Genomic DNA, 27,237 nt, shown 5'->3' on the forward strand with positions numbered 1-27,237 from the left:
TTTGGCTGCGACTTATTTACCAACTTTTGTAACAAGAACGGTATAATCAAGAGCTTTTCGTCAGTGGCTCACCCTCAGGCGAACGGTCAGGTCGAAGCCGTTAATAAAACTCTCAAGAGTTCCTTGAAGAAAAAGTTGGAAGAAGCAAAGGGACGATGGCCTGAGGAATTACCCCAAGTCCTTTGGGGATATAGAACTACAGCTCGGACATCAACTGGACATACCCCATTTTCTCTAGCATACGGCTGCGAGGCAATGTTGCCCATTGAGGTCGAAATTCCAACGATTCGAACTCAGATTTACGACCAAAGTTCCAATCATACTCAGCTCGAAGAAACCCTAGACTTGATCGAAGAAAAAAGGGAAGAGGCTCAGCTGAAAAATGCTGCTTACCAGCAACGGACCACGAGATATTTCAATAAGAGGGTTCGAGACCGAAAGTTCGGAGTGGGAGATCTGATTTTGAGACGAGTATTCTTAGCTACCCGAGATCCAACAGCTGGGGTGCTCGGGCCGAACTGGGAAGGACCATACCAGATAGAGTCAATCATCCGACCGGGCGTATACAAACTTGCGAGATTAGATGGGAGCCTCATACCACGAGCATGGAATGGCGAACACCTTAGACCATATTATCAATAGTGTAGGAAGTGTCGCCCGTAACCATGATTTTCTGTACTTAGTTTGTTTTCGAATTTCAAATAAAGGGTCTACTTTGTTTCACATGTAATTTATTTTTATTTTTGCAATCTCTCTTAATTTAATAACCTATGGTCACACTCATAGGATATTAAGGGGGCATCATTGGTATACATAGCTCCAGCTTAAAAATAAAAAAATAAAAAAACAAAAAAGTATTTGGATATAACCAAATACGCGAGCTTAGATAGTTCGGACTTAACCGAGCGAGCTTAGATAGTTCGGACTTAACCGAGTTATCAAAAACATTAAGTATTTGGAAATAACCAAGTACACGGGCTTAGATAGTTCGGACATTATCGAACTACCAAAAACCAAAAACGTTTGGAGTTAACCAGATGTGCAAGCATAATAGGTTTGGAACAAACCAGCCAAATTATCGATCAATGATAAATGGGAGCCTAAACCCATCACGAAATATGTCGAGATCGAGGCTGGAACATCTGAAAATAGTTTCGAACTCATAACCTCGGAGCTAAGATACTAAGGATGAGGAAAAGTGACTAAAAGATTAACCAAATCATTCATATTACATGCCATATAAGTACTTTTCAGTTCTTGGTTAAAGTAATGTACGACCTTGATAAATAACGAGGTTGGAAACAGATAATTCGAATAAACTATGCATGAATGCATCGAATTTCGAGCCTAAATCCAAACTATGTTTGTATGCATAAATAAACATAACCGGTCCATCAATTATAAAAATATGCAAAATATTTCGAGCCAAGAAATGTAAGCATATAAAAAAATAGTAACGGGAATTGTATCAGCCCCGTGGGCATAAGTTAAAATAATTACAGAAATAATGGGACGCAGCCCCGAAAACTGATCTCCCCGAAGTCAGATTCAAAGAAGAGGAGTCTCCTTGGTCTTCTCAGCATCAGTGGCACCGGACCCCTCAGGACGAATAGCATGACTATCCTTCTGAGCTCCCTCCGAAACGGGACTCGGAGCAGCTTTATCCTTCTCGAGCTGCTCAGCCTCTTCCTTCTCGAGCCGAGCATTCCATCGTTCGAGGAAGGACGCCTCGAGGGGACCCAAAAAACTGGTGTCCAGTTCTTCCTTATAGGCCCACATCCGGTACATGGCTGAATCGACCGCCATTTCCTTCTTTTCTTTGAACTCGGCAGTAAGGCGGGTTTTGATATCCTCCATGAGGTCGAGGGTGACGGCCTTGTCTTCCTCGAGCTTCTTATTGTTCTCCCGAAGCTGGATGTTATCTCTCTTTTGCTCCTCGAGCTCATTTTTTAGCTTCCCAAGCTCCTTGGCCATTTCCTCACGCTCCGTAACCACTGCCTCGAGCTTAATGTTCGCTGCCTTCAGGTCATCATTCGCTTTAAGGTGGAGGTCCCTCTCCTCTTGGGCGAGGGACCTGCTCGAATGGACCTCGTTGTTCAGCTCGTAATTGAGCTGGGCAGTGAAAGCAAGAGCCTGAAAAAAGGAAGAAACCATCATTAGCCTCGAGACAGTATGAATGTAAGCAAAGGGAATATAGGATACTCACCGCGGCAGTGTGCTCGATACTCTTCTCGAACAGGACAGTGCGGTCCCGAGTGCTAGTTAGACACTGCCACTGAGGAGCCTCAAAATTGCCGTAGCTCTGGCCGATCCGGGACATTACGTCCGAGATCAGCGTAGATCCGTGAGGACCGGCAGCATTATCCACCACATACGAATCCATATGGGTGGAAATGGTTAGCTTCTGAGCTCGGGAAGCAGAAGGTCTTTTGGCGAGCTGAGTAGAAGGCATTTGACCCGCCACAGGAGGATGGGATTCGACCACGGCAGCGACACCAGCCTGCGAGGCCGGCGCCACCACAGAAACGACGGCCTGCGAGGGTGGTATCGTCGTGGGGGCGTTAGTCTGGCCAGCCGACGCAGCAGCAGAGCTCGAAGCCGGCGGGGGAGGAGGAGGAGTTTTCCTAGATCTCTTGGAGCTTTTCCCAGGCTGACTGGTTTTCAGTCCCCTTGCCCTGGGGCGCTTGCTCCTCTTGGCACCCGCATTGTCGATGAGGGCGTCGAGGTCGGAGTCCATATTGCCTGCACAAGTCATCACAGTGAGTCAGTAAAAGAAATACAAGTTACTTCAACACTATATATAGAGTGGTGAAAGAAAAAACCTAACTAGAACTTTCCCCTGAGCTTGAGCTTGGGGACCATGAAATTCCCCCGTCTTCAGAAGAGGCGGGGGGAGGGCCTTCCCTATAAGTTGGTGATAACCTCGAAAGGTCCCTATAATCATTGGTCCCATACTGCACAGCTATCCCATTCCACATCTCGTCCGTGGTATACATAGTGTCGTATTTCCCGAGCCCACTATCAAACCTATGGACACAGTCATCTACCCAACTCCATATGTAGAAGTGGTATCTATCCTGTGGGCACGAGACTAGTCTATTGGGCCTGTGTTTTAATAAAGTGGGAGACTACATTCGCGAAGTAGGAAGGGTTTTACCTCCATCGGAGTCCGAACCCGAGCGAATTGGGAGAGATGCTTTCCTTTCCCTCCTCGGAGGAAGGATGCCTGTGGGTAGAGGCACTTCCTCCCAGCGTTCATATTTGTTACTGGACCAGTCAGAGGTTGACTGGCCCTGTCCTAACAACCCACAAGCTCGTAGCTTGTCCTCATGTAGCAGAAATGAGAGAGACCTCCTGCCATAAGGGAGTCGGAGCAGGCTCTCTCTGTGCTCCTTCATTGTCTCGTCAGGGGTGGGACGCTGAAAGTTAGCTGAAAGGCGAGATACACTTCAACTAAACATGGATTCAAGGGCTAAAGATTCGAGCTCAAAAATAGAAAGTAACGAGAATACTTACGAATCCGCCTAAACGAACGATGTCGAGACGAGAACAGACCGTCTGTCTAGAAAAAAGCCCTCTTGAAGTCAGGGGGATGGTTCGGAAGTTCTTCAAAGATTTTTGTCTCTTTGGGGTAGCTCGAAAGATAGTACAAACCATCTCCTCCCCGAGCTCGGGAGGGATTACTCTTCAAACAAAAGAGATATAAAATCTCTTGGGGTGAAGGTCCTATCCACCCCAGCTCGTGGAATAAGGACCTCAGGGCAGACAGCACCCTGTATGAGTTGGTGTTGAGTTGGAATGGAGCCAACCCAACGAAATCGGTGAAATCTCTGAAAAAGGACTTCAGGGGCAGCAAAGCTCCTGCCTTTAGGTGTTCCTGGCTCCAGGCCGCGTATTTCACACTGGAATCGCGGCCCCCAGGAGCGAAGCAGCTCCGTTCATGCCTTGTCGGAGCTCGACACTTCAGTGTGTCTAGCGAGCTAAGGCCATGAATGGCCAGGATGTCAGTTATCTGGTCGGAGGTGGTAACCGAGCTCTGGTAGAATTCGGCTTCAAACATCTCCCTCCTAGGCTGCGAAGACGAAGGCTCCGCCATTAGGGAAAACTGGAGTTCCCCCAGGTGGTATGCTACTGTGACTTTTAACGCAGGGTCGAGGGGAACTGGCCTAGGTCCTGGGTTAGGCTCCGGATAGATGGCTTCTCGAAGAACCCTTCTCTTCTTTTCGATGACCTCGTCAATCTGGCGGCGATAGTGGGCTCGAATGTCTTCTTGCTCGCGTGCGATCTCATACTCTTTAATCCGACGCTGGTTCCGAACAAAGATCGATTCCGGGCTCGTAAGGGATTGCTCGTAATGACCCCCACCGTCTTTCCAGATTCTGTGACATCTAACGAGAAAGAAAAAATGGTGAGGGCCATGCATGCAAGGATCACGAACTCGATAGGATGAGCTCGGACATCTAAGGGCAAGAAACTAAATATTAAGACCCTCGCTAAAGAGTCAGAGCGCGTATTCCACAGGGAAGAAAAAGAACGTGGATGATTTTTTGAAAATCCCGAAGTTCAAGGGAAAGAAAGGTGGCGGTTAGCCAGGAAAGGGTTTTTTCGGGTTTCGTGTAATTGTCAAGAATAAGGGTTTTTACCCGAAAACTTGGTGTACAAGAAACATAGCCTAAAATTTTCAAAACCCGGAAAGTTGAATCAAAACCCAGAAAGTTGAAACCACATTCAAACGTCGAATCTGGATATATACCAGAGACGAACTTCCAGAGTGAAAATCCAGAAAGCTTAAAAACCTATCGGTTCAAACCCTCCTATCGCATCATGCTAAGAGCGTAAACTAACATACACAGCAAGCACAGCATAAAAGGAACAACAAAAATGGCGTACTTACACAGTGATGGGGAGTGCAGCGAAATCGTCGAGTGGAGAAGAGGTTGCAGGAAAGAACTCACTGACTCGTACAAACCAGGATTCTTTTGTTTCTTCGGCCTAGAAAACATGCAATGAGCATAAACTGTGGTAAGAGGTTTAGGGAGTGTTTTTCTTTTTTCTGGTCTGTGATGAGCAAATGTGAAGAAGACGAAGAGGGGGTCTTGTATAAATAGGTGGGAAAACCGAATTAATCAGGAGCGTTGATTAAAATCCTCAACAGATCGAATGGAGGGGAGTCGATGATAAGATGGCGCCGAAAAGCTGTCAGACGAACGATCGTGGGCATGTTCCCAAGGTACTCAAGTACCTAAAGTGAGCAATACCCATCTGGCACGTGTCCGTTTTTAAGAGTGTGACGGTATGGTTCCCGAAAAGAGTAGTTCAAAAGTTTCCTTCTCTTAGGATTCGAACAAATACTTTTGAGGGGGCAAAATGTTATACCCAGATTTCAAGCCATAGCAAATATGACCTCGAAAGCTGAGTTCGCATTAAATGGTCTCGTGAGGGTTAGGGTATGCTCTACGATTGTAAATCGGAGCCTGCAAAGTATGATACAGACCTCGAATATGGTGACCTCGAAATGATCTCGATCTCGAAGGATAGCTCTGTGAGCCCCTCATCTTCAGGAATAACTTCGGAGCAGGGATCTCGAGCTCGATATGCTATCTCGAAAGCATGTCAGCTCGGGAAATGTCAGTGGCTCGCACAATGACGTGAAACCTTAGATGCTGAAGCCTTGGAGATACACTATGATTACCTTGAATATCTACAAGTATTGTAGATATGGGATATAATCCTCATTTATTGATGTAAATCCCCAAAAATCGTGGGATATTATTTAGTCAGTTATGCGTTTCCTGATCTTTGGGGAACGTTTCCTTTTATATCTGATTGTTGGCATTTAAAGCCATTTATTTTTATTCACAAAAGAGTAACTACCCAAAATATGTGGGATAGTATTCTGCATCCTTCTCTATAAATAGAGAAGTCATGCACCATTGTAGAGGACCGAAATTCTGATCCTTGAGAGAAAACTCTGGAGAATTCATGCTAAAGAATTGTTCAGAGATAATCTTGAGATTAATAACAGAGATTCGTGGACTAGGCAGATTTAACTGCTGAACCACGTAAAAACCGTGTGTCTGATTCGTTTGTTTGTTTTAGCTATTGTCTCTAATTGTTTACGTGCTCTCTTCTTTTATCTGTTGACGAAAAACGGCGTCAACATGTAGTTTTATAAAAATGAGATTAATAATGAAAAAGAAAATATGATTTTAGTATTTATTAAAAAAAATTTGATTTGAGTATGTATATTTTTTAATTTTAATGCTTAATATGTATATTAAAAAAGAGATTAGATTATGTATATTAAAAAAATTTATATTATATTTTTTATATTAAATATTATTTGTTTATAAATATTTATTAAATAAATTATTTTGATGTTACTGATATAAAATGATATAAAAAGATTTGATATATGTTATTAATCTTGGTTTATGTTGTGTATGTTACGAGAATGTTCTGTATATTGCTCTGGGAATATTTTGGTTATATATGTGTTTAATTTGTAGGTTTTTCAATTTTTGGGATAGTTTGAAATATAGTCGTTATGCTGCCCAAATTTTGTTGGAGTTTAATAATTAATTAAATAAAAATTTAAGTATAATTAAAAATTCATCAAAAAAATAATTTTTAACTATAATTTAAATAAAATAAAATCACCAATCATAATAATTAATAATTAATTTTAACATTAATATTAGATGTTTTGTAATTGAAAAAGTTAAAAATATAAATGATTTAATAAAATATAAATATAATAAAATTGTTATTGATTAAGTAAATAATCCAATACAAATTGAAGAATTTAATAAAAAATTACAAAATGAAATTAATGTATAATTAAATTAATTTTAAATTAAAAGTAATAAATAAGTAAATGTTAAAGTAGACCAGTCAGCGGACACGTGGCAGTACATGATTGGTCTACATTGTTATTATTCTTAAAATAATTTTTAATTTATTTTTTAATTTAACAAAAAAATAAAATTTACATTTTTAAAAAAAAAAATTCAAAAGTTTTTTCAACTTAAGATTAAGTATGAAAAATACATTTTTTTTTTAAATTTAATTTTATATTGTTAATATCCTCAAATTTTTTAATTTATTATTATTATTATTATTATTATTATTATTATTAAAATCTTCCTATTTATCATTTTGTCTACTTGTTTTCAATTAAAGATTAAGTAATTTTGTTTAAAATCTAAGCAATAATTTAAGATTAAATATTTTTTTTACTTAATCCTAAATAATTGATTAAAAGCAGCAAATTTGATTTTTTTTTTTTTTTTGTAAAAAATGAAAAAAAAATTATTTTTTGTTACCTTTAAATTGGAAAACAATAAATTGGATTTTTAAAAAAAAATAAAAAATATAAAATGATTTTTTTTATGAAAAATTATTTAAAATAATAATAATAATGTGTACCAATCATGTGGTGCTACGTGTCATTTAAGTGTTAGTAAGTTGTAAGTTTGAGTAATTTAGCCGCAAATATATCTATAAATAATTATTTTTGCCAGGGATAGGATATTATTATCAGTTAGTGATAATTAGGGAGACAAACAGTCATGAAATACTTTGACTATCATTTCCCTCATTTTAAGAAAATTATTAATATTTTCTTAATTATTTCGCTTAAAGATGGCGAGCGACAGGAGCTGGATGAGTGCGAGGAATCGTTGCTCTGTGGAGTATAGAAATGGTGTTAAGGAGTTCTTCGATATCGCCAAAAATCAGTTGAACGATCGGGGTTTGGTTCGCTGTCCGTGCAAGAAATGTGGGAATGTTAAGTTCCAGCCTATAAAAGTAATTTCGATGCATTTATTCAACAATGGCATCGTACAGTCTTACAAAGTGTGGCATTACCATGGAGAGGCGCTGCCGTCGCCACCAGCTGTGGTACGAGATCATGATAGAGATGAGATAGCTGATATCCTGGAGGATGTTTATGCTGAAGATGACGTTCCCGCTGGAAACTATAATGATCCTCCCCAAGATAATCCTCAACATCGCGACAAGTATGACAATTTATTTAAGGAGATGTCAAGTGAACTGTACCCGGGTTGCCGAAAGTATTCCGCGTTGAACTTCTTGGTAAGGCTGATGCATCTCAAAGTAATTAACAAGTGCAGCAATCATTACTTTGATGGTTTGCTGGAATTGTTAGTCGACGCTATGCTTGACGGAACAATTTTACCTAAGTCTAACTATGAGGCGAAGGCAAAGTTGCGGAGTATTGGATTGGGATATGAGTCCATCGATGCTTGCAAGCATGACTGTGCACTGTTTTGGAAGGAGAATGCGAATTTGGAATTTTGTCCGGTTTGTGGTGAGTGTCACTGGCAAGATAATCGTGGGAACGGGAAGAAAGTGGCCCATAAGGTCATGCGGTACTTTCTGTTGACGCCAAGATTGAAAAGGCTGTACAATTCCAGATATACTGCAGAGGATATGAGATGGCACTATTCTAAAAGGCCAAGGGAAGATGGTGTGATGAGGCACCCCGCTGACAGTAAGGCGTGGAAGCACCTTGATGAGTTGTACCCATCTTTCGCAGCCGAACCTCGAAATGTTAGGCTTGGGTTGGCTACAAATGGTTTCAATCCTTTTGGGAACATGAGCAACTCTTACATCATGTGGCCTGTGATACTTGTCTCATACAACTTGCCGCCATGGAAGTGCATGAAACCACAGTCATTAATGTTGTCTATTCTTATTCCAGGTCCTTCTTCACCTGGAAAAGATATCAATGTCTATATGAGACCTTTGGTTGACGAGTTGAAGGAGTTATGGATGAATGGTATTGATACACGAGATGCATACAATAGTACCTTGTTCAATATACGTGCAGCAATCTTGTGGACCATTAACGACTACCCAGCATATGCTATGATGTCTGGGTGGAGCACAAAAGGGTACAAGGCGTGTCCCACATGCAATGAAGAAACTCCCTCTGTAGGGATTAGAAGTAAAATTGCATACATTGGCCATAGGAGATTTCTTGATATGGATCATGAATGGAGGAGCAAACGAGCACTATTCGACGGTAACAAGGAACTCAGGCCACCACCGAAAGATTACTCCGGTGATGATGTGTTGAAGCAATTAGAGAATTTGCTGATTAGACATCCTGGGAAACACAAAGAATTTGGTGGTGTGAAACGCAAAAGGTCTCCGATTGAACTTAATTGGTTGAAGAAGAGCATATTTTTCAAGCTTGATTATTGGAAGGAGTTATTGTTGAGGCATAATTTGGACGTAATGCACATTGAGAAGAATGTTTGCGACAGTGTCTTGGGAACTTTGTTGAACTTAGAGGGAAAATCTAAAGACACTGACAAGGCAAGACTTGATCTAGCAGACATGAAAATTAGGGAAAAACTCCACCTCCACAAAGAGGGAAACAAGTGGAAGAAACCGCACGCCAGTTACACCCTCAGTGTCTCAGAGCGTCGAGTTTTCTGTGAATTTGTGAAGTCAGTTGAATTCCCGGACGGTTTTTCTGCAAACCTTTCGAAGAATGTCAATGTCAATGATGGCAAGATAACTGGGCTGAAATCACACGATTGCCACGTGTTGTTTCAGCAGTTGTTGCCCGCCGCAATTAGGTCATTTTTGGTTCCTGAAGTTCGGAAGCCAATTATTGAGTTGTGCGGTTTTTTCAAAAAACTTTGTGCACAGACTTTGAATGTGAAAGACCTTGAGAAGATGGAGACAGACATTATCACCATTTTATGCAAGTTGGAAATGATATTTCCTCCAACATTTTTCGACATTATGGTGCATTTGGTTTTGCATCTTCCGAAAGAGGCAATTCATGGCGGTCCCGTGCACTTTAGGTGGATGTATCCCATTGAAAGTTCGATGGCAGTTTATAAACAGTATGTAAGAAATCGTGCACGTCCAGAAGGTTCAATCGCAGAAGCTTACGTGGTGAACAAGGCTTTAACCTTTTGCTCAATGTACCTGCGGGGAGTTGAGACTCGATTCAATCGACTTGAGAGGAATGACGATCGCGTTGAATCCCAACCAAATCGGGAATATTCTATTTATAATGCTGTTGGTCGTCCATTTGGTAAGAAATCAAGTATGCTCCTCAATCCGCAGTTAAAGCAAAAGGCTGAGTGGTATATCTTGAACAATTGTGCCGAAATTAAGGAGTACCTTAGGTGTGTTTTCTAGTATTTTTTCAATAATTATGTTTGGTTTATATACCGAGTAAATGCCAAAATCATAATTTTTTTGTTCATTTGTAGTGAGCATATGGATGAATTAAGAAGACGGGGGGGCTCGAATCTTGAAGTTCAACAAGAAACTGATTTTCCTCAGTGGTTCAAAGAAAGAGTATGTATATTAGTTAATTCTTTTCTGAAACCCCACTTAATCAATCCAAAACTAACTTTCAATGTTAATGTTGATAGGTGAACGGTTTGCATGAGTCAACACCTACTGAAGTGAATAATGAATTGTATGCTCTCGCAAACAAATCAAGCGGCACCGTGTATTCATATCCAGGGATGATAGTGAATGGTGTGAAATTTGTGACTCGTGGTCGTGATATGAAGCTTAAAACACAAAATTGCGGTGTAATGGTGTCAAGTGAGGAAGGAGTGAACTACTATGGAGTTCTGGAAGAAGTAATTGAATTGTCCTACTTGATGGGTTACAGTGTTGTCCTATTCAAGTGTAGATGGTTCAATACAAGTAGAATTAAAGTGGAATCCAATTTTACGAGGGTATATGTGAAAGAAGAATGTTATAAAGATGATCCTTTCGTTCTCGCATTTCAAGCGAAATTGGTGTATTATCTTCGAGATGTGAAAAATGGGGATGATTGGAGGCTCGTTAATGAATACATTCCGAGGAATGTATGGGATTTCTCAAATTTCGATGTTGATGATATTGAGACCACAAATGATATACCAATATTGCAAGAAGTTAATTCTTCTTCATTTCAGTTGTGGGTAGAACTTCCAATTTTTGATAATCTTCAGTATGATTGGGTTGATGTCAATGCCACTGAAGTGCACAACGTCGATGATTTGGTTGGCGAAGGTTCAGATGAATTTGTTGTCGATGATGAAGTTGAATTTGAAGACGACACGTTGGCCGAGTATGAAGACGATGAGGATGACGATAATGTTCTAGTCGATAGTGATAGTGATGTTCGTAATGATGTTGTAGTTAGTGATGATGAGGACAGTGATATGTAATTTAAACAAGTGTATGTAACTTTTGTTTATATGATAGTTTATACAACACTTTTTTTCCTTGCAAACAACGTAACTAAGAAAAACATCATTGAAGCCAAACAAAATAGTATAAATAAAATATTATTAATTACTTGAATTTACAATAATAGGTTTAGTTTAGGCTTCCAAAATTAGGAAAATATTATCGTCACTAAATATGTGAAAAGTTAGGAAAATAATTTATTTGATTCCAAAGAAAACAATCTCATTATAACTACACATTCGAAAAACAATACTTCAATCATCACTGCTAATACAAAATTTGTCAAAACAACCTATGTATTATAAATACTAACCAAAACTCAAAGTTCAAATATGAACAAGAAAAAAAAGCGATTGCATATCATCTTGTTTAGAACCCAAAGTCCAAATTATTTCACCAATACAACTACTCATAATAATCTTTCTCCGCAACACTACATGATATATAAATTATAAATCTAGTTAACCATGCATAATCATAATATTCCATTATTTTTATAACTCTCTTATTTTGGAGAAAAAGGTTGTAGATGAGTTGAGTTGATACAGAGCTAGTTGAAATGACTCATACTTCCCGAATTGAAGTGCCCACAACAATTGATAGAGTTATCGAGATGAATTATCAACATCATTCATAAATAAATGTTCAAAATTATAAATGAATAGTAGTCACTGTCGTTGTCACCATTTTTTTTTCTCTTCCCCCATTTTGAAGTTGTTTGAATAGTTCTTATATATAAACAAGAAATTTCTTAGAAAGATACTTCAATATAGAAAGTGAACCACCACATATATATATATATACTAGATACAAGCAACATGAAATCACTACAACAAAATAGAGGTTTTATGACTTTATTTGAGATTTATTGAAAGTCTACAATGTCTCTCAATTGGGAAGACGTTGTTGGTGGGGTCATTGTAGGTATATTTCTCACGTCTCCCAATGGAAAATGTGAGAGACTTCCCACGTCTCCTAGTGGGAGAGGTTGAAAGTCAAACGTTGACTTTCAACCTCTCCCATAGGGAGACGTGTAAAGTCACTCACATTTCCCAATGAGAGACATTTCCCAATGAGAGACATTGAAAGTCACTCACTTTCAATGTCTCCCATTGGGAAAGGTGAGTGACTTCCTACGTCTCCCAGACTTTCAACCTCTCCCAATGAGAGACATTGAAAGTCTTCCATATTTATAAAAAAGTCAATTAAATAAATTTATAATTAATATTATTTTAATTTGATTTAATAATTATTTAAATTGAAATGATTTTAATTTAAATTGATTTTAATTGAAATGGTTTTAATTTTAATTTAGTTTGATTTAATAATTAATTAATTTGAAATTATTTTAATATTAATTTAATAATTAATTAAATTGAAATCAATTTAATATTAATTCAAATTAAAATTGACATAATTAATAAAATAAAAATATGCAAGAAGTACACAATATTTGTTAGACATATACAAGAAACACAATATTTGTTAGACATATACAAGAAATACAATATTTGTTAGATATATTCAAAATTAACAAATATTGCATTATGTATGAAGAAAGAGGTAAAAATAGAAAAAAAACCTATCAACGAGGTCGGTAACTTTGGATTATCGGCAACATATATGTCACCCATTCTTGTCGCAACTCATTAACTTGTGCCTCTGTATATGACGTACTTGTTAGATGCAAAAAATATAAAGTAAAATATATTAATTAATTATTTGATTACATTTATATATATGGTTTCAAAAATAATTTGTAAATTTTAATTAATAATATTGTTCTCAAGTAATGTCTACGAAAAAAAAATAAACGACACTAAATAAGCACGTGATAAAGTTGGATGTCTATATAAAACTAATTGTTTATTATCCTAGATAAAACCGGGCACCATTTCTCCTATAATACTGACCTAACCATCTGCATGTCTATAGCAAAATAAACAATTCAAACAACATACAATAAGTTTTTTCCTTGTAGCTTCGCATCACACAACCAAATTTCTCAGAACCTACTCCACTAAAACACACAAGTTCTCAACATTCCGTTATTATCGCAGCACATAATATTAATCTCAGAACCTACTTCACTATGGATGAATATTTAAGATGTTCAAATTCCTCTAACATTTGTTAAATAATATTAAAATTAGAAGTAAGAGAATATATACTTCCCGATCAATTGAAGTGCCCACAACAATTGATAGAGTTATCGAGATGAATTATCAACATCATTCATAAATAAATGTTCAAAATTATAAATGAATAGTAGTTCACTGTCATTTTCACCATTTTTTTTTCTCTTCCCCCATTTTGAAGTTGTTTGAATAGTTCTTATATATAAACGATAAATTTCTTAGAAAGATACTTCAATATGGAAAGTGAACCACCACATATATATATACTAGATACAAGTAATATATATATTTTGCACAAGCAACGTGCAATATATATATACTAGATACAAGCAATGTGCAATATGCACGTTTTTTTTTCTTTTTCATACATGATATATAAATTATAAATCTAGTTAACCATGCATAATATTCCATTATTTTTATATCTCTCTTATTTTGGAGAAAAAGGTTGTAGATGAGTTGAGTTGATATAGAGCTAGTTGATGGAGTGCCCACATCAATTGATGGAGTTGTTGAGATGAATTATCAACATCATTCATAAATAAATGTTCAAAATTATAAATGAATAGTAGTGCACTGTCATTGTCACCATTTTTTTTCTCTTCCCCCATTTTGAGGTTGTTTGAATAGTTCTTATATATAAACAAGAAATTTCTTAGAAAGATTCTTCAATATGGAAAGTGAACCACCACACATATATACAGCAATATATATATATATTATGCACAAGTAACGTGCAATATATATATATACTAGATACAGGCAATATATATATCTAGTTTTATATATATATATTAGATACAAATAATGTGCAACATTTTTTTGGTTTTATTTATAAAATTTATTAATTATTTTTATTAAATTTATATTAATGTCATATAAATTTTGAAATAAATATCCTATTTTAATTAAATAATTTGTTTATTTTTGTTTAAGTTTATGTTTGTTCTAATTTTTTAATTTGGGTGTGACAGTAAGAGATTATTTATTATATTTTTAATATAATATTAAATATTATACGTGGATTTTAAATTTAAGTTTCTTCCTAGTTTTTTTGTAAAAGTAATTTGTTGCTAATTCTGCAACATTTTTTTGGTTTTATTTATAAAATTTATTAATTATTTTTATTAAATTTATATTAATGTCATATAAATTTTGAAATAAATATCCTATTTTAATTAAATAATTTGTTTATTTTTGTTTAAGTTTATGTTTGTTCTAATTTTTTAATTTGGGTGTGACAGTAAGAGATTATTTATTATATTTTTAATATAATATTACATATTATACGTGGATTTTAAATTTAAGTTTCTTCATAGTTTTTTTGTAAAAGTAATTTGTTGCTAATTCACAATAGATTATATTATAGGTTAATATGATATTATTCTAATAATTGAATTTAAGTTTAATTAAATTTTATTTAACTTATAAAACGTATGATTTTATTATTTTTAAATAATTATCCTTGTAGAATATCTCTAAAATATCATATTTTAATTTGTTTAATTATATATTATTTAAAAATATTTATCATTGTAAAATATCTCAAATATATCCTATTTTAATTATTTATTATTTTTAAATAATTATTATGGTAAAATATCTCAAAAATATCCTATTTTAATTTTTTTTAATTATTTAATTATAGGGGGTGTTTGTTTTGAGTAGTTGAGTTGCCTTAGAAAAGTATAGAGGGACTTAGGATGAAAGTAATATTGAACTCTTGTGTACAAAATGATTCACTTTACCCTTAAAATACATGTGGGGCTCACACAAATTATTAACTTTGCCCCCTTAAAATTTGAATCAAACATAGGAAGGGATTTAGATTCTCATTCCCACATTTACTTTACCACATACCAAACAACCCCTTAAGTGTTTACAAATGACTGTTAAATATAAGAATATTAGGTTAAATATAAGAATATTCTGTTAAAATTAACAATAAAAAAATAAAAAATTGTTAAAACTAAAATTTTTTGTTATCTACATACTTATTATAATAGAAGAGATATATGTATATATATATTGTCTCTCGCTTTATAAAGTAGACATAAAATACAAGTCATTCGTGTACTATATAAATATATATATATGACAATTCTTTTATAGGGGCTTCACTTTAAGCCCTATCAGTAGGGCTCTCAGTGTTCTCGACCTTTGAATAGTTTTCAGCGGAATTTTTTTTATGACCGTGTATATTGTAGCTATTTAGAGCATCAATGCAATTTTCAGAAAATTCTGAATGGTTTATAGTACCGAAAACTAGGTTCAAATATGTTGTTGCACACGTGACTAATTTTTTTTATGCGCATGGAAAACAATATGTTTAAACCTAGTTTTCGGTACTGTAAATTATTCAGAATTTTCTAAAAATTTGCAGGATGTTCTAAACAACTACAATATACACGGTTATAAAAAAATATCGTACCAAAAACTGTTCACAGGTCGAGAACAGTGAAGAGTCCCACCAATAGGGCTTAAAGTGAAGCCCCTATAAAAAATTTGTCATATATATTTTAAGAAAAATTAATTCTAGACGCAAAGTCTTTGTTGAGACTTTATGTATTGAATTATACTTTGTTTTGAGAGTTATAAATGCGAGACTTTGTTGGTCTAGATATCCACACATCGATTTTGATTATGTAAATTCGTTAAATAGTTCATATATATAAATTTAATTGGAGAATATAAGAATTATTGTTACATTGATAAATGAATAAATAAATGTTCACATCACATTTATAAATGAACAATATTGACTATCGTATTAGTCACTTTTCCTTGTCTTCTTTCCCATGGAATACTCTGCTAGGTTAAAGACCCTTTAGTCACCCCACTTGTTGTTCTAATACTCTTGAAGTCATGTAAAAAGTCTCTCTCTCACACGTCGACAGTTGACACTAAGCTAAGATTTGAATAGTTTTACTTCAAAATAATGCTGCCCTAGCTAATTGATTCTCATATTATTATTAGCATTAATATTCATAATTTTTCTATTAAATATATTGTAATATATGTTAAAGAGTATTATCTTTTTTGAGTTACAAATGGTTGAGAAATTGTTGGTCTATGTCGGCCCTTATGCTTTACGTAATTCAGTAAATTTATGAATTATATGTCTGAAGAACAATTTGTTTATAATTTAGTTAAACATTTAATATGTATATAAGTTTATATGATTAATGAATTATAAATATCATAAATAAAATGTTCTCTACAATCAATGTATGGGACGACTATATATATATATCTCTTTTATATAAAAAGTATGTAGATAATGAAAATTCTTGATTTTAATGGTTTTTTATTTATTTATTTTTCATTAACTTTAACCAAATATTCTTATATTTAAATGTAGATTGTAAACATGATCATTAAACTTAAATAAAATTAAATAAATAAATAATTAAACAAATTAAAAGATTATATTTTTGAGATATTTTACAATGATAATTATTTAAAAATAATAAAACCATATATTTTATAACTTAAATAAAATTTAATTACTAAATTCAAAATCTAGAACAAACATAAACTTAAACAAAAATAAATAAATAAATTAATTAATTAATTAAAATATGATATTTTTAAGATATTTTATGATAATTTAAATAATTAAATCATATTTATTTAAAAATAATAATGGCATACATATCCTTTTTTTTAGCTTATAAATTTGTGTGATAGTTTATTTTTTATCAAGTTATTCAAGCTCTTTTTTTCATCAAAAAAACATTGTGAGACACATTAGAAACTAAAAATAGTTGATGCATTTATATTATTGTCTACACTATGACTTTTTCAATTCTTATTTTTTTTCTATTATTAATTTCCTTTTAAATATTATTGTATTTTATATATATCTCATGTAGCTATGTAAATATATATCTATGTCAACGTTGTGTTTAGATGTCATATATGTAAAGATTAATAATATAAATATTTATATATACTATATAACTATAATTCATTTTATTTTATTAAAATTTTAGACATTGTTTACAACTTTAAAACTAAGCAAACGTGAAGTTTAAGTTTCATTAAATTTTATTTAGTTATAAAACATATGATTTTATTATTTTTAAATAATTATCATTGTAAAATATCTTAAAAAAATAGCTTATTTTAATTTGTTTAATTGTTTGTTTATATAATTTTATCTATGTTTAAGTCATGTTTACAATCTACCGTTAAATATAAGAATATTCAGTTAAAGTTAAAGAAAAAAAATAAAAATTGTTAAAACCAAAAATTTCTGATATCTACACAAAATTTTTATATAGAAGAGATATTACTATCTCCATCAAATGTGAATTGCAGACGCAATTAATCTGTGCAGAAATTTATTGGATTGGATGTTAGATGGTAGATGGTAACACTACAAGAAAAAATAGTATTCATAACACTTAAAAACTGCTATCCGGGACTATTGATAGCACTTCTGAAAATGCTAATATAGCCCCTGTTATTAAAAGTCCAGTCTTTTCTATAACAGTTTTTGAATGTTATGTTCGGTGTTATCTTAAACTATTCAATAACACATTTTTAGATGCTATAATATTGAAATAATAACATTTAGATAGAGTTTTTGGTTATAAATTTGAAATTTAATCTTGTACTTTTTTCATAACACTTTTCAACTGTTACATTTGATTATTTTGATAACATTTTTAGTTTGTTATATTATATAAACCATAACGATTTTTTACGCTTATAATATGTTTCTAAATCATAACATATTAAGGTTTTTTATTGTGATAATGGTACTTATAAGTTTTTTGTTTAATTAAAAGATTTTCATTATTGTATTTTGATAAAAAAAAATCAAAATTAATCATAAAATATAATTCTCAATAGATTGATAAACCATAAGTATTACATTAAACAATAACTAATTCAAACTCTAAATGTGTCTATTTCATGAGATCTTAGTTCTAACTTAAATTTGAAAGCATTACATAATAAAGTATTATAATCTTGAACATTTTTTACTTCAAAAATGAAAAACAAAAAATTACAAGATACACAAAAGTAAACCATGCACGAAACATGCTCCATCCTTCAATTCATCATCCTTTGTGCACTTGTCTTTGTTGTGAGTCCATTTGTTGTGCACTCGTCATATACCTGTTTCCCTTTCTTGTTTCCCTTTCTTCCACAGGTCCATGTGTAATCCTCTTTGCAATAAAGCCAGTTGTAGTCCACAAAAGGCCTATTGCTGTCAAGCTTATGTTAAGCTCCGTCTTTAGAGCACTGTAAGCTCCAGTCACATCTACACACCTGTAATATTCGAGTGTAATAATGGAATCACACCAGCAATTACTTAAAGTGGTAATTCTAGGGCTTTTATAAAAAAAAAACATAACCAAATTGCCTTGTATTAATTAAAATGTCACAATAGAGTGAAGGTATTGTTTTGTTGAGATTATATATGAAACACCACAAAGAGTACAAAGCATAAACTAAGCACAACGATAGAAGTCAAAGATAAATTCTTAATCTGCATAATTCTTGCTAATTTATTCAGTAAAAAATTCAATTTTGTTAGTAAAAAGGACTTAATTACTAAAATATTAAAATTTTAGGGACTAAGCTGTTAAATTGTAATAAGTAGAGTATTGTTCAAAGACTAATAGAGACAAATACCCAAAGTAAAATCATTATGGTAAGGTTCAAAGAGATATTACCACTCCTAATCCAAGCATTGTGTAAGTTGTCAAACCAAATCCAACTAGAGTATTTTTTCCAAAAGCGCCCTGTGGATACATGCAAATAGATTGTGACAAATGCTCTACAAATTAAAGTAATTCTAATATGATACTTCTAAGAGGACTTATAAAGAGAAATATGTATGTTTCTCAAACATGGAATTTCTAAAATAATTTCCCAACTAAATTCATAAAACAATTTCAACTTATATACAGGCCCAGGGAGAAAGCTTGCACTCAAATTAAACAAATGGTCAACTAATATTTAGAGTGCATAATAATGTGGATATAATCATTGGAATGGTGTTATTTAGATTTATGGGTTATCTTGAAGACTGTTTTGTCAATAAACTTGCCACCCACTACAACAATCACAGGGTTCAAAACATGGCTGCACCTAAAATGCAGATTTGGGTATTATGATTTTACATCCAAGCTCTAGAATAGCTGTTGATTACAACTAGGCCTCATCCATATGATTCAAGTGGTTGAGGTAGAAGACACAAAGGAGAATATTACCTGCACAGCTCTTCCACCGTCAAGAAATAAAAACGTAGTCCAAATGTAGGTACATTGTAACATTCTCCATTCCAAGTAATCTTGTTTCAAAGACATCAAATTCAATTTAGATGACCCTGAAAGAAAATGGTTTAGAAAATGATCTAGCCACTAATTTTGAGAGCTATGTGTTCACGTTCTCTTCCATTACTTTCCGAAGTTTACTACACTTTACTTAAAGTTAGATATTCCAAAAAATTCTAGTACTGTTTCATTCACTTATGGTATATTTTGATGAAATAATTTCCTTTTAAGGAATAATGACTTATTACTTGAGTTGAGATTATTAAGCTTCTTGAACTTTGATTTAAAATGTGAACACTGCTAGAAAACATTCAGGCAAGGGTTACTTTAGTTTTGATAAGAAAATGTGTGTCCCTGTGGATATGGGACATGCCTAACACATCTAATTGCAATTGTATTGTTCTGAGTTGGTGTGGTGGGGCAGGGAAAGAAGGGCAAGAAATTGTAGAGAAAAAATGTATTAGAATTTTTTTCATAAAAATATGACATAGAATCCTTATCATGGTATATTATTTGGTCTCTGTCTTGATAATAGAATTTACAAACTAATACAGTTATAAATAATTTACTTAAGATAGTATTTCAGGTAATGAAATGTTTAGTGAACCACTAATATCAAAGAAACATTCATTAGAATCAATGTTTTTCTTTGAGGGGCTTATCAGGGATCTAAAATGGCTCTATGATCAACATTCATTCGTTGCATTCATGATTAATTCTAAGTAATCAAATAAAAGGTCAATGGATTTTGAAGCTGGTACAAGAGATATTATTTGATAAAAATTGGCTTTAAGCAAAACAGAACTAATTAAGTGAAGATATAAATCATTCAAAATTTCTCATGGTTTAATCAAAGATTTCATTGGAAATTTTCTTCCATGAATTTTATATGAATGGAACCTTGTTTCTTAATTAGAATCAAGAGAAATTATTGGACACAAAAGTTTTCAATGCCAACATAGAATTAGTAGGAGCATACTTACAAAGCAATGTTTAAAGAAAGTGATAAGAGAACAAACAGTAGTAGAAAAATTACTCTTCGGAACAAATGAAACAAATAAACACTTGAGAACAACCATTTAGGCTATTATTTATTTATTCATAGGCTTCTGTGGCCGTTACAAATTTCAATTATATTTATATATTTATTTAGATGAAGATAGAAAGCAAAACATAAATATCACACCAAGACATAATTCTTCCTAAGATATAAATTCAAATGAGCAATTTCTATTTACAACTTTGTCAAACAATTTCTTGTATCTTAAAAGAGAAGGTAAAGAGTATGATCTACAATGTTTTCTACCAAATTTTGTTAGTGCTATGATTTATTTGTGTAGAAAGAGGCTGTGACTTTTGTGGCAAGACAAATGATATTGGTATTGAAAAATATAATGATTAAAAATAAATCAAATATCACTTTAACATACATTTTAAATCAAGTTAATGGTACTTTAGTACTTTAGAAAACACAATCAAAACTATGGTTCTTTTAACACATATAAAAACTAAAATGCACTTTAGAACAAATAATAGCAAAATTTTCTTTATTGACTTACTTTCTGATTAAAATTAGCTCAATGAAAGGGCTAACTTAAATATATGTAGGTAGCAAATGAAAATAATATGAAGTCACTCAATTTCTTAATTGAATAGAGATGAAATAGAAAGCTCAACACCTTGAATTTGATCCAAACTAAGTGTAAATTCTTGAGCCAAAAACTTGAGTCTCAAAGAAAATAAAGATGGGATCAAAAGTAAGAGCAAACTCAGTAGGTCATTTCTTCCAATGCTGAGAGTAGATAAACCATATACATAAAAGAATTTCATGATTATAAATGAAGCATACTTGTATGAAAATATTTCACCTTGAGTTTTCCAATTTCCTTCAAGCTTAACATCACTAGATCAGAGTCTAAGTGCATGCCTGCACAAAGAATTAAGAACAATGTCATCCTAGAAAACATTAAGAAAACTTTCAGCATCACAGATGTACTTACTTCAACAACCATGCAACAGATAGAAATCAAAGCTAACTAAGTGTTTCTAAGTCATAATACAGTGGCCAAAGTTATAAATAGAAAGTGCAAAAAGTAAGAATTAAGTATTCGTCAACCAAGAATGAGACAAATTAAAAGCTTAACTAATATGAGAGGGGCAGGTATATGTCTAAACATTCACAAAGTTTTTTTTACCAAAACAAGCATGTTCATATGAAATGAAAGATACAAATGCTCAAAAGCAGAAATGCAACTAAGTTGAAGGGCCACTAAGATATGCAATGTTAGAGTGTCAAAAACAGAAAAGAGAAACAATAGCTCCACCACTTGAACCTCATACATGAAAAATTCCTTGTACCGTATTTGCAATTAATGCTAAATGAAAAATAGAACTGAGAGGGCCAATAGAATTGGTCTAATATATTCACTGAAAATACAATGAAAAAAGAAAAGGCAAAAAATGCATAATCCATTAGTCAATCCAAAGTGAAATCCCTATGCATCTCAGCTCACAAATGACTTTCAAAAGCTCAATAATAGCATTTGACTTAGTATGAAATTTGTACAATGAAATTTATTCCTAGTGTTCAAGTTATGTATCTATGTCCCAAAAAAAATAATACAAATTATACAATAAAACCACGTATATTGATCATAATACCAACTCAAAATTAGTTAACTAAAACTTGAACACATTCACAAATGAAGTCACGTGATATCTGTGTAAAATGAACCTCTCAGTGGCCTCAGTGCTTTTTCAGAAAGTGAAATTCTTGTGACAGACTTTTGTTCATAATCTGAACATCTCCTAAACAAACAATTATTTCTCAGTTATGATATTAAAGTTGGTTTGCAATTAAATATATAAGAAAAAGATATTGTTGAAATATTCACTGAGGTGAGGAGAACACAAATCTATTCTGACTTTTTCACTAATAATTGCATAGTGGATTTAGTTTCACTTTAAAATATGCCTCAAAATATCTATAAAAAAAAGTGTCAAACACCCACTTTTTCAACAATAAATTTATATGAAAAGACTAACCCACGAAAAATATATTTCCCAAATTCATTGTAATCTCTAATAAGAGTTTCAACTTCCAAACCAAGAATCCCAATCACCGTTGAAAAAGGGACCCAAATAAGTAAATTTAGAGCTAAATTTATTAAAAAAAAAAAAAACAGAAATCTTAAATAAAAACACTCAATCAAAGACAATTATATTCATTATTCCTCAAAGTTCAACTACTTGAACAAAGTCCCAGTAATTTATATCATCTCATATCCATTGCAATCAACCTCATTTGCTTCAAATTGAACACATCCTCTATCAGAGTGCTAAAATAATCAACTTTCAAAACAACAATGTAATGACACTGAAAAAGAAAAGAAAAGAAACAGCTAGAAATGTAATGTGATGGATTTTGGGATTTCTAGAAACTCACCTTCAAGCTGGTTCTCACTCAAGTCCAAGAAATCAAGCCCCTTTTTTTCCGAAATCCATCTTATTTGGGTAATTTACTGATCTTACCGATTAAGAGGAATTAGCTCCTTTTATACAGAGGATAAGTTAGAAACTAACAGAGCTAAAGAAACTGTTAAGAAACAGTAAAATAGAATAACAAGGCCAAACAACACAAATACACACACATATATATATATATACATATACATTGATGATCTGATATGAAATTGAAATCTAAATTAAAAATTACCTCACAGTTTCGAATACTCTGGCCTGGTTTCGTGCTTCCAGTAGGAGAGTTAGCAAGCGCGCGACTCGTGAGGGAGATGGCTGGGTTCTTTCTTCCAGCAGGAGAGATAGCAAGCACGCGACTCGTGAGGGAGATGCCTGGGTTCTTGCTCCAGCAGGAGAGACAGCAGCGGGAGAGATAAACAGAGAGGGGGGGATGAGAGACTCAACGACTACAGCACGGGTGTGGTCGTGGTGTGCTTCAGTTGCGTGAGTACCGGCGTGAGGGAGGCTTCAGGTGTGTGGTTGTGGTGTGGTTCAATGGCGCGAGGGTTAGAAAGCCGACAGAATGTGAGAGAGCGAATGAGAGAAAGAGCAAGGGAGAGCGAATGAGAGAAAGACTGAATGAGAGATTAGGGATAAGTTTTGCCGCCGTTGTGGTGTGGTTCAGGCGCTGGTAGAGATTAGGGATTTGAGAGAGAGAGAGAGGCATGCGTAGGGATTTCAGATTAGGGATAAGTTTTTTTTTCATTTGCTGTTCTTTTTGTCAATTTCAGGCGGCAAAAAGAGTTTCATTTGCCGCCTAATTTTTTTTTACCGTGTCTTTTTTTCTCCGTGTCTCCATATCAATAGCACTTCTAAAATTATGTTATATTTTAATGTAATATTTGAGCAAAATTGTTGTAGTGTAAATTACACAAGAACTTAGATGAGAATCATCAAAATTTAATTTCTAGTTCGATTTAATATATCGGATGAGAAAATGGTATCAAAATGTAGTATATTAAATTTAATTTGAAGATTGGCATTTTAAATTTATATTTTGGTAATGTTACCTTAAAACACTTGTTCAAATAATATGACTCAAAACGTGTGGGGCGTCCTCCAAGCTCTTGTCACCTTCAAGCAGGGCCTTGTTGATCTAGCCTTCCAAGTCGATCATCTAACACACTGTTGACGCCGTTTTTCGTCAAACAGTAAAAGAAGAGCACATAAACAATAAATGATAATGGATAAATAAAATAAAACAAATCAAACACACAATTTTTACGTGGTTCAGCAGTTAAATCTGCCTAGTCCACGAGTCTCTGTTATTAAGCTCAAGATTATCTCTGAAAATTCTTTAAGCAGGAATTCTGTAGAGTCCAAGAACTTTACTTAGCTAAGATAGATAGTAGTATGATAGTATTTATAGCATTATCTTTGTTACTTTGGATTTTTGGTTCAGACCGGGAGTTATTTGGACACTCATAGTAGTACTTATAGATTTTCTAAGTTTAACCTATAGTTTAAGAATATTAAGTATAACCTAAGATTTGATTAATGTGACTGATATTAAGGATTATATTATTATATTATAAGGTTTAGACATCAACCAATAGGATTTTAAGCACATGTTTTGAATGGTAATTAAGGATTAAGATTTTTGAGGATTAAATATAATAAGGAGTAAAGTTTGAATGTTATAGGGTCAGTCAGCAGCTTTGAGTACGTTGAGGGCTTAGTCAAGGCTGTTTACTCCATTCAAACTTAGCTAAAAATGTGTAATTTCGTGTTTAAATATTCAGCGTGTGCCGATATATCGCAGCTATAGGGGGCGATATGTCGCAGCACGTAGATACGGAAAACACGAAACGATGCACGGTCGCCTCGGGCATACTGGCCCAGGCGATATATCGCCTACAGGGGGCGATATATCGCCTCCTTCAGCATGGATTCAAACTCTTTTGAATTCATTTCCTTTCAGCCATTCAAACTCCTTCAACAGTCCAGCATCTTGTGAACGAGTCTTCAGCCTCTGCTGAACGATTATTCAAATGATTTTCACCTAAAAAGCCATTATTTTTATTCAAGTAAAATCAAGATATTTTCATTCCCAAACTCTATAAATAGGACCTAGTACCCAGCCATTATTCACCATTTGCTCTAAGTTCAGAAGCTGCTAGTGTTAAGTGAGTGTGAGAGTGTAAACACTTGGTTTGGGGAAAAACTATAAGCTTAAACATCATAAGCTTATCAAACACTTGGGAAGTAAGTGAGTGCTATAGTATTTCGGTGGATGTTAGATTGATCTTGCAATCTTTGAGGTAAACCCAAAACTCTACTCTAGTCCTTTCTGTAGTCTATGTTATTTCTTTTCTCAAAACCTTCTACTCAGTCCCCTAACCTTATTCTTATTTTTGGTTAGGGAATCCAAGTTCTTAAGCACTTAAGTGGTGGTAAGCATATTTTCGTTTAATGGTTTAGTCTTCCTATTCTCTTTCATTTCATCTCCTTTCTTTAGACTCACCCTTGTTCATTGTGGTTTTAGGAGTGTTCCAAAAGTCCTAACTCAGTCCATTTTATCCCGGTAACTTTGGTAAGGAAAATAGGCTAGAATTAATATGTTATGTGCTTATGTTATCTATATGTTTTTATGTTATTAAAAGTGTTATGATATGTATATGTGTATGTTTGTAGGCTTGGGCATATGACCCATATGACTAACAAGACCCCAAATGGGTTATGGGCATATGACCTACTTAGCTAGTAGGACCCCATTAATCCCATGGGCATATGCTTGTTTAGTCTATGGGACCCCAAGTAATAATGGCCATTATAATAAGTGTATTATGTGTTATGATATGTCTTTACGTTATTATGAAATTATGTTTATGTTTATGACTATGTGTTAGATTTTTCCTTGCTGGGCATTAGGCTCATTCCTTTCTGTTTATGTGCAGGAAATAAGCTTTAGAGGCGGAAAGATTCGTGACGCTTAGAGGATGTGTATCGATGGTGAATGGAGTCAAGGAGCCGAGCGTTATTCGATTCGAGGAAATAGTCATGTTTATGTTTTTATGGTTTTAAATGTATTTTCCGCATTTTCTATGTAAATCTTTTTAGTTTTTAAGTTATTTTTGTTTTAAAGACAATGGGTACCCATATCCTACTTATTTTATGAAAGTAACCTTTGTTTCCATAAGTTTTCAATATAATTATGGTATTTCCGCAAAAATGTAAGTTTTATGTATAGATTCGTTAATGGTCCAAGTAGTCTAGATTAGTGGGTCGTTACAAATTCTTCAGAGTTTTCTCTCAAGGTTCAGAATTTCGGTCCTTTACAATGGTGCATCGCCTCTCTATTTATAGAGAAGGATGTAGAATACTATCCCACATATTTTGGGTAGTTACTCATTTTGTGTAAATAAAATAAATGGCTTTAAATACCAATATTCAGATATAAAAGGAAACGTCCCCTGAAGACCAAGAGACGTATAACTGACCAAATAATATCCCACAATTCTAGGGGATTTACAATAATAAATAAGGATTACATCTCATATTTATAACACTTGTAGATATTCAAGGTGGTTATCGCGTATCTCTAAGGCTTTAGCTTTCTAGGTTTCCCATCGTCTATCGAGCTAGAAACATCTCCCGAGGCCGCATGGCTTTCGAGATCGTACGTGCGTCGAGCTCGGGACCCCTGATCCCGAAGTCGTCCCTGAAGATGAGTGTGTTCCTGGAGCTACCTTTCGAGATCATGAATACTTCGAGGTTACTATACTCGAGGTCGTCTATATCTTGCAAGCTCGGCATACAATCCTGGAACATGTTTCCAACCTTATGAGTCCACTCATTCGCAAATCCAACTTTCGAGGTCATATTTAACATAGCTCGAAATTTGGGTGTAACATCTTGCCCCCTCAAAAGTATTTGTTCGAATCCTAAGAGAAGGAAACTTTTGAACTACTTTCTTTGAGAACTGTACCGTCACACTTTTGAAAATGGACACGCGTCAGCTGGGTATTGCTCATTTTTGGTACTTGAGTACCTTGGAAACATGCCCACGATCATCCGTCTGCCACCTTTTCGGCGCCATCTTGTCATTG

The 27,237-nt window shown here is 33.9% G+C and overlaps 2 long non-coding RNA genes across 2 annotated transcripts; both read right to left on the reverse strand.

Moving 5' to 3' along the window:
* Nucleotides 1–18,552: 18,552 nt before the first annotated feature.
* LOC133781581 (uncharacterized) lies at nucleotides 18,553–19,184 on the reverse strand. Its single transcript, XR_009870157.1, has 2 exons — nucleotides 19,067–19,184; nucleotides 18,553–18,659 (listed from the first exon to the last, which is right to left on the reverse strand). It is a non-coding gene; the product is annotated as an uncharacterized LOC133781581 (long non-coding RNA).
* A 1,905-nt stretch (nucleotides 19,185–21,089) lies between these two features.
* On the reverse strand, nucleotides 21,090–24,045 carry LOC133781582 (uncharacterized). The gene is made up of 4 exons (XR_009870158.1): nucleotides 23,709–24,045; nucleotides 23,385–23,654; nucleotides 23,115–23,220; nucleotides 21,090–21,596 (listed from the first exon to the last, which is right to left on the reverse strand). It is a non-coding gene; the product is annotated as an uncharacterized LOC133781582 (long non-coding RNA).
* Nucleotides 24,046–27,237: the final 3,192 nt, after the last annotated feature.

This window comes from Humulus lupulus, chromosome 6 (assembly GCF_963169125.1).
Source record: "Humulus lupulus chromosome 6, drHumLupu1.1, whole genome shotgun sequence".
NCBI lineage: Eukaryota > Viridiplantae > Streptophyta > Magnoliopsida > Rosales > Cannabaceae > Humulus > Humulus lupulus.